Raw genomic sequence first — 13,284 nt, 5'->3', positions numbered from 1 at the left:
AGATAGTCAGAGGGTCATACAGCATGGAAACATGCCCTTCGACCCAACTTTGCCCATGCCAACTAAGGTACCCCATCTACACCAGTTCCACTTGCCTGCATTTGGTTCATTTCCCTCTAAACATTTGCTATTCATGTATGTATCAAATATTGTTATTGTACTTGCCTCAACTATGGCCTCTGGTAGATAGTTCCAGATACCCACCATCCTCTGTGTGGAAATAGTTGCCCCTCAGGTTCCTATTGAATTTTTCCCTCTTCACCTTAAACCTATGTCCGCTGGTTCTTGATTCCTTGACTCTGGATATTTACTCTGTCTATTTTCCTCATTATCTTATAAGCCTCTATACCATCTTGGATATCTATAAGAACACCCTCATCCTCCTGTGCTCCAAGGAATAAAGTCCTAATCTGCCCAACCTCTCCCTATAGCTCAGGCCCTCAAGTCCAGGCAAAATCCTTGTAAATCAATGCACTCTTTCCATCTTAGCATCTTTCCAATAGCAGCGTGACCAAAACAGAATACAATACTGCAAATGTGACCTCAAAAACATCTTGTACAACTAACTGTAACATAACATCTCAAATACTATATTCAATACTCTGACTGATGATGGCCAATGTGCCGAAAGCCTTCTTGACCACCGTATCTATTTGTGCTGCCACTATCAAGGAACTATGTCTCTGCACTCCTAGATTCCTCTCCTCAACAACACTGCCCAGGGCTCTGCCATTCACTACGAAGGTCCTGCCCAGGGTTGACTTCCCAAAATGCAACACCTCACACTTATCTGCATTAAACTCCAATAATCTAGGTAATGTCATTGTTTTATTACCCTAGTGTTTCTCCTGTTTCCACAGAGAGCTAGTAGTTGGGAAAACTAGTCACCTGGAGTATCAGAGATCTTGGGCAGAGCAGTGCGCATATTGTGAAATAATAAAGTTCTAGTCTTCCCAACTTATCTCTTCCTATAGTTCAGGCCATCGACCCCTGACAGCATCTTCGTAAATCTTCACACTTTGCAGTGACCTGCTGTTGATGTGGGTGATCTGATTTGTAGGAGAATGTGGAGGGAGTGCCGGACCATCACTGACTACGTAGGCAGGAGAGGGGATGATGGAGGGCTGTGGGTGCTGGAGGGAGTTCCCTATAAGCAGGGTGCTGGGTGGTGATTGCTTGCTGGGGTAGAGGACTGCAGCTTCCCAAGTCGAGGCTGGACAGTGAATCACCCGTTCTGAGCGCTTGTTTCCTGCTGCGTTCTTTGTGGCCATGCTGTGACTATGTAGTCAGCTGTTGGCATGGTTTAAAATAACTCCTTCCTGTGTGAAAGTAGTAATTTCGGCATAGGCTTCCATCCTTGGTTGGATGTGAGCATGTTATTCATAGAGTCTCTGTGCCCTGCAATGACCCACAGTCCCTCTGGTCTCGTGGACGGAGATGGTGATCTTGGATTGACCTCTACTTAGGTCAGATTCCATGAGCACCAATATCAGGAGTTATGAGGAGAAGGCAGGAGATTGGGGTTGGGAGGGAAAGATCGATCAGCCATGATTGAATAGCGGAGTAGACTTAAAGAGCCGAATGGCCAACATCTACTCCTAGAACTTATGAACTAATCAACCATTGTTTAATTTCTGTATGTGCCCTGTTGGCCACTTTAGTTGCTCATGTTGCCCTCATCTCAGAGTCGAATAAAGAAAGATGTGCAGATTCCCGGCAGGGTCAGCGTTCGCTGCCCGACCCTAATGGCATACGAGTGGAGTGGGGGTGGTGGTCTTCCCCCAAAGTAGATCTCCTGACAAAAGTCTCCAGAAATGGTTTTGGGACAGGGATTCAGAACTGAGGAACAGTTAACAATAAAGATATTATCTCCCTTTAACTCTTATACCTACATGAGTACAATTAAGCCATACACAAGTACAACAGGTAATTAAGCCATACACAAGTACAACAGGTAATGCACAGAGAAAAATACCAGAGTGCAGAATTTAGCATTACAGTGTTATAGTTACACAGATAGGATCAGCGATAGCAGTGAGGTAGGTTGGGAGATCGGGACAACATCCTCGCTTATGGGAAGAACGTTCAGTAGTCTGATAACAACGGGGAAGGAGCAGTTCCTGAAACTGGTGCTACGTACTTTCAAGCTTTTGTATCTTCTTCCCGATGGGAGAGGGGAGCAGAGGCTTCTAGTTCTAGATAGAGTCATAGAGTTTTACAGTGTGGAAACGCCCTTCGGCCCAACTTGCTCACACCGGCCAAAAGGAATGGAGTCCTAGCATGCTCAACCTCTCCCTATAGCTCCGATCCTGGAATCCTGGCAACATCCTCATAGATCTTCTCTGCACCCTTTCCAGCTTGAAATTATAGTTTGAGATTAACAACATTTTGTCAGATAGAACTTTTAATATGTTAAAAGTACTTCTGCTCTAGATCTCTGTGAGGCAAGAGAGAGATCTGAAGCCATTTTGGGGCCGAAGTCCTGTTCCAACTCTGAAAAACAAAAATAAATGCTAGAAATCTGAAATAATCACAGAGAATGCTGGAAATGTTGGATAGCTTGAAGAAAACTGCTGTAAAATCTAGTTGTTACAGGTGTCCCTGGGGATTATATGTCATTCCAGTCCTCCGAACTCTGTTTGAATCAGAGTGTTGCTGTGGTAACGGGGAATTAGCATTAAATAGTGCGTCACACTAAGGAACAGTAGTGAGCGCAGGCAGAGCACATCACAGCTGGACCAAGTGCTCTGCTGTGCCCTGTCTCCTTCCTGCTGCTGCTGTGGCCTGTCTGTGCTGGGTCCCTGCGGACTGTGCTGTGAGAAATCAGGACCACTCTGCTTCTCACATCGGGCAGCAGGTCAGGCAGAAGGCAATGTTTATAGGGCTCTAATCCAGCCAGGATTTCAGAAGTTATTTACACAAAGCTGTTTGTCAATCTCCCATCCTGTATACATTTTAGAATATCCCAACTTGTTTTGGGAAATTACACTAGCACTCGTTCTCATTGCCCCAGCCTGATTCTCCACGGACCACCCCCACCCCCTCTCGGAGGTGCTGCTGCACTCTGACCTTCGCTGTAAATAAATGATCAATTCAGTGAACTTGGGAAGGATGGGGAGAGCAGGAGGAAGCTCCACGAGAGCTCAGAATTATGAGCACAGGCAAAGAAATGAATGAAATCGATAGGATTGCTTCAAGAGCCTGTGCCGACTTGATGGACCAAATGGTGGTCTCCTATCTTGTAAGCACAGAAGAAGAGGCGGAGTGTCAAAGCAAACAATGCTGCAGATGTTGGACGTCTGAATCAAAACAGAATATGTTGGAACTACTCAGCAGGTCAGGCAGCATCTCGAGAGAAAATTGGTGAACATTTTAATTATAACAAATGATGAAAGAGACTGACCTAAGTATTTCCAGCATTTGTCTATTTTAAAATTGTGGTTGACGTAACGTTAGTTGGTGGATAATTTGGTACTGTGACTTACTCCAAGTGCAGGTAGGAGGCAGGAGAAAATTATGGTCATGTTTAGTTTAGAGATAAGCATGGAAACGGTTCCTTCAGCCCACCAAACCAACGCTGACCCCATCGATCACCCGTTCACACAAATTCTATGTTATCCCACTTTCACTTCCACCCCCTACCCACTCGGAGCAATTTACAGAGGGCTAATTAACAAACAAACCTACGCGACTTTGGGATGTGGGCGGAAACCAGAGCACCCAGAGGAAACCCACGCGGTCACATAGAGAACATGCAAACTCCACACAGACAGCAGCCGAGGTCAGGATCCGACATCTCCCTACCGTTTCTAGATTTCACCGTCTCCATCACAGGAAACAGACTATTGACCGACATCTACTACAAACCTACCGACTCCCACAGCGATCTTAACTACACTTCTTCCCACCCTGTTTCCTGTAAAGACCTATCCTCTACTTCTAATTCCTCCGTCTACGCCGCATCTGCACCCAGGGTGAGGTGTTCCATACCAGGGCATCGGAGATGTACTCATTCTTTAGGAAACGGGGGTTCCCCTCTTCCATTATAGATAAGGCTCTCACTAAGGTCTCCTTGATATCCCGCAGCTCCGCTCTTGCTCCCCCTCCCCCCATTCGTAACAAGGACAGAGTCCCCCTTGTCCTCACCTTTCACCCCATCAGCTGTCGCATACAGCATATAATCCTCCAACATTTTCGCCACCTCCAACAGGATCCCACTATTGGCCACATCTTCCCATCTCCACCGCTTTCTGCTTTCCACAGAGACCGTTCCCTCTGAGACTCCCTGCTCAACTCGTCCCTTCCCACCCAAACCACCCCCTCCCCAGGTACTTTCCCCTGCAACCACAGGAGTTGTAACACGTGTCCCTTTACCTCCCCCCTCGACTCCATCCAAGGACCCAAACAGTCTTTCCAGGTGAGGCAGAGGTTCACTTGCACCTCCTCCAACCTCATCTACAGGATCCGCTGTTCCAGGTGTCATCTTCTCTACATTGGCGAGAGCAAGCGCAGGCTCGGCAATCATTTCGCTGAACACCTCTGCTTAGTCCATCTTAATCCACTTGATCTCCCGGTGGTTCAGCACTTCAATTCCCCCTCCCATTCCCAATCTGACCTTTCTGTCCTGGGCCTCCTCCATTGTCAGAGTGAGGTCCAGCGCAAATTGGAGGAACAGCACCTCATATTTCGCTTGGGTAGTTTACATCTCAGCGGTATGAACATTGACTTCTCTAACTTCAGCTAGCCCTTGCTTTCCCTCTCTATCCCCTCCCCCTTCCCAGTTCTCCCACTAGTGTTACTGTTTCCGACTACATTCTATCTTTGTCCCGCCACTGACTTCAGTCTGAAGTAGGGTCTCAACCGGAAACGTCACCCATTCCTTCTCTCCAGAGATGCTGCCTGACTCGCTGAGTTACTCCAGCATTTTGTGTGTAGGTCAGGATCAAAACCCAGGTCAATGGCACTGTGAGCCCGTTGCATCATTGTGCCGCCCCTAGAGAGAATAGGTTGCAGAGAAATTGATTTGATTGGTAAGATTGCTTTGAGAACTGAATGGACCAAATTAAAACATAAATGTGAGCTACTGATCCTTGCTGAGGCTCTTTCCTCATGCTTGGAAGTACTCAGTCATCACAGATCAGATTCTGGAGGAACAGAGCCTTATATTCGGCTTGGGTACCTTACGACCCAACAGTAACAACATTGAATTCTCACATTTCAAGTAATACTCCTCCACTCTCTATTCCTTGCCTTCCCCACCTGCCAACTGGGCTAATGGGCTGGAGTTATAGTGAAAGAGTCAGAGGGTGGAAGTTAGTGGAGTGGCTATTACTAAGTTGAAGGTGCTTCAGAAACTGAAAGGTCACCTGCACCGGATGGACTGCATCCCAGGGTTCTGGAAGAGTTAGCTTTAGAGATTGTGGCAGCATTAGTAGTGATCTTTCAAGAATCACTAGTCAGGAGTGGTTCCAGACGATTGGAAAATTGCAAATCTTACCCCACTGTATGAGAAGAGAGCAAAGCAAAAGAGTGGAAACTATAGGCACAGTGGTTGGTAAGATTTTAGAGTCCATTATAAAGGATGAGGTTACGGAATACTTAGAAGTTCATGATGAAGTTAGCATGGTTTTGCGAAGACAAAGAGTGGCAATAAAGGGTACTTTTTCTGGTTGGCTGACAGTGACTAGTGGAGTTCCGCAGGGGTTGGTGCTGGGGCTGCTACTCTTCACGTTTTATATTATTGATTTGAATTAGAGGATTGAAGGCTTTGTGGCCAAGTTTGCAGATGATACGAAGATAGGTGGAGGGGCAGGCAGTATAGAGAATTCAGGGACTCTGCAGAAGGACTTGGACAGGTTGGGAGAGTGGACAGGGAAGTGACAGTTGGAATATAGTGTAGCAAAGTGTGGAGTCGTGCATTTTAGTGGTAGGCATAAAGGTGTAGACTATTTTCTAAATGGGAAGAGAATCCAGAAATCAGAAATGCAAAGGGACTTGGGAGTGCTGGTGCAGCATTCCCAAAAAGTTAATTTGCAAGTCGAATCGGTAGTAAGAAAAGCAAACGCAATGCTAGCATTTATTTTGAGAGGACTAGAATACAAGAACAGGTATGTATTATGCTCTATAGGGTGCTTGTCAGACCACATTTGGAGTATTGTGGGCAATTTTGGGCTTCATATCCGAGGAAGGATATCCTTGCACTGGAGAGGGTCCAGAGGAGATTTACGAGAATGATCCCAGGAATGAGCGGGTTAACCTATGATGAGCGTTTGACGGCACTGGGCCTCTACTCGCTGGAATTTAGAAGGATGAGGCGGGGACCTCATTGAAACTTGCCGAATAGTGAAAGGCCTGGATGTGGAGTGGATGTTTTCACTAGTGGGAGAGTTTAGGACCAGAGGTCTTAGCCTCAGAATTAAAGGATGTTACTTTAGGAAGGAGATGAGGAGGAATTTCTTTGGTCAGAGGGTGGTGAATCTGTGGAATTCATTGCCACTAGAAGGCTGTCAATGGATATTTTTAAGGCAGAGATAAATAGATTATTGATCAGTATGGGTGTCAGGGGTTATGGGGAAGGTAGGAAAATGAGGTTAAAAATGGAAAGATAGATCAGCCATGATTGAATGGCGGATTAGACTTGATGGGCCGAATGGCCTATTTCTGCTCCTATCACTTATGAACATGAAGTCAGATAGGCTGGGACTTTATTCTTGGAGTGTAGTAGGCTGAGAGGTGACATTATTTATGTGTACAAGATCATGAGGGATGTGGATAAAGTTCCAGAGTAGATGATTCAAAAACTAGAGGGCATATCCTTAAGGTGAGCGGGCAAGGATTTAATATGGACCTCACGGGCAACAATTGTACTCAGAGAATAATCCGAATGGATATGAAGGGTTTTGAGCATTATAGGCTGACTGCATGTATAGAGAACTAATGCAACCTGCCAACTTAGTTAGCATGGGCAGTGTGGGTTGAAGAGCCTGTTTCCGTGCTGTACGGCTTTATGTATGATCCTTTAAGCTTTGGTATCAATCTAATGACTGCATTGTGGCACATGATGTCGAAGTTAGTGCTTGTCGCTGAAGTATTTTCATTAATTCTGACTTTTAATGCTGTGTTTCAGGGCAGACTCGCATTAAATCACGGAGTCACTAATTCATCAAGCCCACCATTTCTCTGTTGACACGTGGGATGTATGTTTGCGTCACTTTGCACGGAATCAGAAGTACGGTTTGTGTCAGCGTGGGACTCTAAGCTAATTCATGAATTAGAGGTGAGCTGTGCTTTTGAATCCATTTGAATTGTTGAAGGGTGCTGTACTCTCTGTGTTTGGTCTTTGCCTTTGTTGGGTTTGGTGCACTGTGTTGGAATAACGCTGGAAGTACTTTATGCCTGATATATCCTGAGCCAGTCGGAGAGACTCCAGAGTCAAGAGTCTTTAATCGTCAATGATAAATATATAGGCAGCAATAATAAATAAATTCAGAATCAATAATACTCAGTAACCAGACCATAATGTATGGGCAGAATGTAAAAACAAGGAACTGCAGATTGCTGGTTTATACCAAAGAAGAACTCAAAGTGCTGGAGTAACTCAGCGGTTCAGGCAGCATCTCTGGGAACAAAAAATAGGTGATGTTTCGGATCGGATAACTCAGCGGGTCGGGTAGCATCTCTGGAGAAAAAGTATGTGATATTTTGCATTGGGACCCTTCTTCAGACTGAAAGGTGGGGGGAGAAGAACTGGAGGCGAGAAAAGACCAGGACCATTCAGGGCCGGCAATAAATGACCTGAGGCAGGGTGGAGCCCTAGTAGGTCCGTTGTTGGCTAGGGAAGGTGTGATCTGAAGAGGGATACAATGTCATGAACTGTGGAACTGGGTAAATGACTAGGGTGGAGGAAGGGTGTAAGGGAGGGGAATTTATAAAAGTAAAAACTGAAGAATGTAAATGTGGTGTATTATGATAAGAATCGACGAGTGAGACGGGTTAGCATACAACATATGGCCGCTTTACTTCAACACCACCAGAGAGCTAATACAGGTATCCCACAATGCTTTATACCCGGAACTACGGCAAGGCTCAGCTGCCAAAACACAAAAACTCAAATGGTAAATACACCACATTACCCCCTTTTTAAAATGAAGGTAATCATAAATAACTGAAATTAGCAAGTGCCTTATTACTGACAATAACCATTCTCAAAGTTACTACTATGCAAAGTTACTTGTTATCACTAGAGACCCTCTTGTAGTTTTAACATGTCTCAGTCCATCTGTGTGTTCATATTAATGAAAACAACTTAAACAACTAAACAGTCCTTCATGCCGAACATTTCCTTTTTTTTTTTAATGAAGCTTAAGGGACATAGCGGTCTGGAGGCTTCCTGACCCCTTGATGATCGGCGTGGACTCAGCGGCGCTGCAGCTGTACTGTCCACAGTCCCTGGCTCGCTGCATGATGACATGTCCTCCGGCTGTGCGGGTTGGCTCGGTGCAGAAGTGTCAGTGGTTGAGTTTTCAGTGTCCTGATCCAGTCCATCTCCCATGACCCTGAATCTCAGCTGATCTCCATGTCTCCTGTAGGTGATGTCGGTGTCTCCTCCTTGTACTTTGTAAGACACCGGTCCTGTTTGATCCACTATGACTCCAGGAATCCATTTGCGTCCTCCCCAGCCGTATTGTATAAATGCACTGGGTCAGCCACTGAGAAACACCTGTCTGCTGCACGGAGGTCATGGTGAAACTTCTGCTTGTACTGTTTTTTACGAACAGCGGCTGCTGTGTCCGGACGGATGAAATCCAGACGGGTGCGCACGTGTCTGTTCAGAAACAGGTCAGCGGGTGACTGACCAGTAGTGCAGTTTGGTGTGGTGCGATACTGCATCAAAAAGAGGGAGACCCTGTCCTCCACATCCATTGCGGTGTGTGTCAGCTTTTTCATTCCACCCTTGAATGACTGAATGTACCGTTCTGCCAGGCCATTCGAGGCAGGGTGACCAGGAGCACTTGTAGAATGAAGGATTCCATTCTGCTGCATGAAGTTTTTAAACTCCTCTGACGTGAACTGCGTTCCATTATCTGTGACAATGTGCTCCGGCAATCCATAAGCTGCGAAGTCTTCTCAGTCGTGTGATAGTGGCTTGTGATGTGATGCTAGACATTTTAAACACCTCCAACCACTTGGAGTAAGCATCCACTACCAACATGAAAGTGTGTCCCAAAAATGGACCAGCAAGGTCTATGTGTAGTCTTTTCCAGCTCTGGCCAGGAAATTCCCATGGATGCAAAGGCACCTGACGAGGCATCCTCTGCTCCAATTGACATGACTCGCATGCTCTGCAAACTTGCTCCACCTCTGCATCAACTTTAGGCCACCATACGTACTTGCGTGTTAGTGCTTTCATTTTCACAATTCCTGGATGGCCAGAATGCAGCTCCTTTAACACAGTTTTTCTCAATTTTTCAGGAATCACCACTCTGGTGCCCCACAGGACACATCCTCGCTCTACTGAAAGTTCACATCTACGCGTGTGGAAAGCTTTCAGAGTCTCATCCACTTCAGCAGGCCAGCCGTCCATGACAAATTTCAGCACCTTTGACAACACGTTGTCTGTGCGTGTTGCATGTGCCACTTGGTCTGCGTTCAGTGGAGCCTGCTCAAGATGTTCAGTTAACAGTGTGTATACGCTGTCAGTGACGGCTGTGATCCCTGCGTCGTTTGTGTCAGGCAGCGGAACTCTTGAGAGGCCATCTGCATTGCCATGTTTCTCTGAAGCACAGTACTCAATGTGATAATCATAGGCAGAGAGAATCATTGCCCATCTTTGGATTCGAGCTGCAGCCATGGTGGGCAGGCTTTTGTGTTCTCCAAACAGTGTTAGCAGGGGTTTGTGATCAGTCACAAGTTTGAATTTCCTCCCCCACAGGTACTGGTGAAACTTCTTTACACCAAAAATGAGCGCCAGTCCCTCTTTCTCAATCTGAGAATATTTCTTCTCAGCAGGGGATAATGTGCGTGATGAGAAGGCGATGGGGCGCTCCTCCCCTGTAGGCATTTTGTGTTGTATGACAGCTCCAATGCCATACGCTGAGGAGTCACAGGCCAGAGTGAGAGGAAGCTTTTGGTCATAGTGCACCAGGATCTTGTCACTTTTGAGCAGCGATTTGCACTTGTCAAAAGCTTTCTGCTCTCGACTTTTCCACTCCCACGACACCTGGTCTTTCAGCAACCTGTACAGGGAAGCAAGCACGGTGCTTTGGTTGGGCATGAACCGTCCATAATAATTCACTAGTCCCAAGAAAGCTCTCAGCTCTTTCACACAGGTGGGGGCCGGTGCATCCTTTATTGCTCTGACTTTCTCCGGTGACGGCTGGATGCCCTGGCTGTTTAACACATGACCCAAGTATTCGATTTGTTTCTTTCCAAACTCACACTTTGACTCCCTGACTCTCAGTCCGCTCTCCTGCAGTCTCTGTAGCACTTTATGCAGGTTTTGCAGATGCTCTTGTTCAGTTTTTCCTGTGATGAGGAGATCATCCAGATACACCACTACATCCAGATCTTTCATGAGGTTCTCCATGATTCTTTGGAAGATGGAGGGTGCTGCGCTCACACCAGAAGCCAGTCTGTTATAGACAAATAAGCCTCGGTGTGTGTTAATGGTCAACAGTTTTTTTTATTCATCCTCCAGAAGTACCTGCTGGTACGCTGAGGCGAGGTCGATCTTTGAAAACACTGTTCCTCCACTGAGGGTTGCCATCAGCTCCTCTATCCGTAGCAAGGGATAAGTCTCTGTGGTGGCAGCTTGGTTTACAGTGAGTTTGTAATCTCCACACAGACGAATGGTATGGTCCTTTTTTTCAACAGGAAGAACGGGTGCTGCCCATTCACTATGTTTGACTGGAGTAATTATGTTGGCCTTTTCCAGTCGGTCCAATTCAGCCTCCACCCGTGCTTTCATGGCAAATGGCAGTGGGCGGCTTTTGCAAAACTTTGGGCGGGCCCCTGGTTCCACCAGAATTGTTGCTTTGACATCACGCAGAGTGCCAAGTTCATCTTTAAACACTTCAGAGTGTAACTCCAGTACATCCTGTATTGATGTCAGGTGAGGCATTTCCTTAATATGCTTTATGTCTTCCTGATGAGACTTGTCACTGGCATGTTTAATTTCTTTCCAGTTTAAGGTGAGCTTTTTTTAACCAGTTCCTTCCACACAAAGCTGGTCCTGCTCCCTTTACCACAATCATTGGTAGCTGCTCACTCTGACTCTCATAGCTGACAGTGGCTTCAAACTGTCCCAACACAGGAATAACCTCCCCTGTGTATGTCTTCAGTGTGACTTCAGCAAGCCCAAGTGGTTGCTTTAAAAAGGTGGTCTGAAACAGCTCCTCTGAGATGATGCTCACGGCAGCTCCGGTGTCAATTTCTAGTTTGACTTCTTTGCCATTAACCACAAAACATGCCCTGTATGCTTGTTTACAGTTTTTGCCATTTACTAATGAAAACATGGGCAACACTATTTCTTCTGCCTCCACATACTTTGTGTTTTTATCAGTCTGTCGTTTATATCTGCTCTGTGTCGGTGCCGCCGCCACTTTTCCTCTGCATGCTCTTTTAATATGCCCGGTTTTACCACAGTTGTAACACTTTGCGTCTTTAAAGCGACACACCTGTGGGCTGTGATTTTTGCCGTTACATCTGTGGCAGTTCCTCCCCGTTTGCTTAGCCGTGTGCGCATCCACTTTATGCACTTGGTTCGGACGCGCCTCGTGTCCCCACAGCTGCTGCGTGTCTCTCTCCGCAGTCTTCATGCTGAGGGCGACTTCAAATGCCCGTGCAAAAGTCAGGTTGGACTCCGACAACAATCAACGCTGGCTTGCCTCGTTACAAATCCCACTGACAAAACGGTCACGAAGCGTCTCGTTCAACGTCGCTCCAAACTCACAGTTAACTGCACACTGTTTCAGCTCCGCAACGTAACTGGTCACAGACTCGTCCGCCCGCTGGTTGCATCGGTTAAAGCGGAATCTCTCCGCAATAAGCAACGGCTTGGGTTCAAAATGAGTCTTTAAAATGTTCACGTCGCCGTAGAACTTATCTTTTGGCTTCAGCGGCTGCACCAGGTTCCTTAACAGACCATATGTAGATGCTCCCATCACACTTAACAGAGTAGCCACTTGCTTCTCCTCTGCAATGTCGTTAGCCTCAAAAAACTGCTCTAAACGTTCCACATACGTCGACCAAGACTCCGTCTTCGGGGCGAACTCCCCTATGGAACCTATGATAGGCATTTTCTGCTTGTTTTATCCTCGTCGCCAACTTTAACTGTGGTGTATTATGATAAGAATCGACGAGTGAGACGGGTTAGCATACAACATATGGCCGCTTTACTTCAACACCACCAGAGAGCTAATACAGGTATCCCACAATGCTTTATACCCGGAACTACGGCAAGGCTCAGCTGCCAAAACACAAAAACTCAAATGGTAAATACACCACAGTAAACAAAAGAAAGTTTGACTGAGGTTGGATTGGTGTTAGAGTTGTGCAATGTTCAAGAGCCTGATGTTTGCTGGGAAGAAGCTGTTCTTGAACCTGGAGGTCACGGTTCTCGGGCTTCTGTACCTTCTTCTCGATGGTTGCAGCAAGAAGAGTACGTGGCCAGGGTGGTGTGGGTCTTTGATGATATTGGCTGCCTTCTCAAGGCAGTACTTATCATATCATATCATATCATCATATCATATATATACAGCCGGAAACAGGCCTTTTCGGCCCTCCAAGTCCGTGCCGCCCAGCGATCCCCGCACATTAACACTATCCTACACCCACTAGGGACAATTTTTACATTTACCCAGCCAATTAACCTACATACCTGTACGTCTTTGGAGTGTGGGAGGAAACCGAAGATCTCGGAGAAAACCCACGCAGGTCACGGGGAGAACGTACAAACTCCTTACAGTGCAGCACCCGTAGTCAGGATCGAACCTGAGTCTCCGGCGCTGCATTCGCTGTAAAGCAGCAACTCTACCGCTGCGCTACCGTGCAGGTTCAATTCTGGCAGGATTCTGCTCCACAGGCTGTAAGGGGTCAATCTGGAATAAAGAAAATGTTGGCTCTTGGTCATGTGAACCTGCACATTGGTTACACTGTGATGAGGCCTGAATTTCCATTGGCTTCTGTCACAGTTCCAACAGTGCCACCATAGTTTGAGAGAGGAGAATGGGCAGCATGCAAGTTAAGGGTAATTTACCGAATTACATCGTGGGAGGGAGTATTCCA

General features: G+C 46.5%; 1 protein-coding gene across 4 annotated transcripts in view; it reads left to right on the top strand.

Moving 5' to 3' along the window:
* Positions 1 to 13,284, top strand: part of LOC144592816 (anion exchange protein 2-like) — a 200,576-nt gene that overhangs the window by 9,457 nt on the left and 177,835 nt on the right. For 3 of the 4 annotated variants that reach the window (XM_078397932.1, XM_078397935.1, XM_078397933.1), the window contains exon 2: positions 7,127 to 7,276. The gene's annotated coding sequence lies outside the window, so the exon portion shown is untranslated. Of the gene's footprint in view, positions 1 to 3,314; positions 3,337 to 7,126; positions 7,277 to 13,284 lie in introns of those variants that run through there. The other variant, XM_078397934.1, reaches the window with a different exon arrangement.

This window comes from Rhinoraja longicauda, chromosome 4 (assembly GCF_053455715.1).
Source record: "Rhinoraja longicauda isolate Sanriku21f chromosome 4, sRhiLon1.1, whole genome shotgun sequence".
Classification (NCBI taxonomy): domain Eukaryota; kingdom Metazoa; phylum Chordata; class Chondrichthyes; order Rajiformes; family Arhynchobatidae; genus Rhinoraja; species Rhinoraja longicauda.
This window is presented reverse-complemented; position numbering and strand designations above follow the sequence as displayed.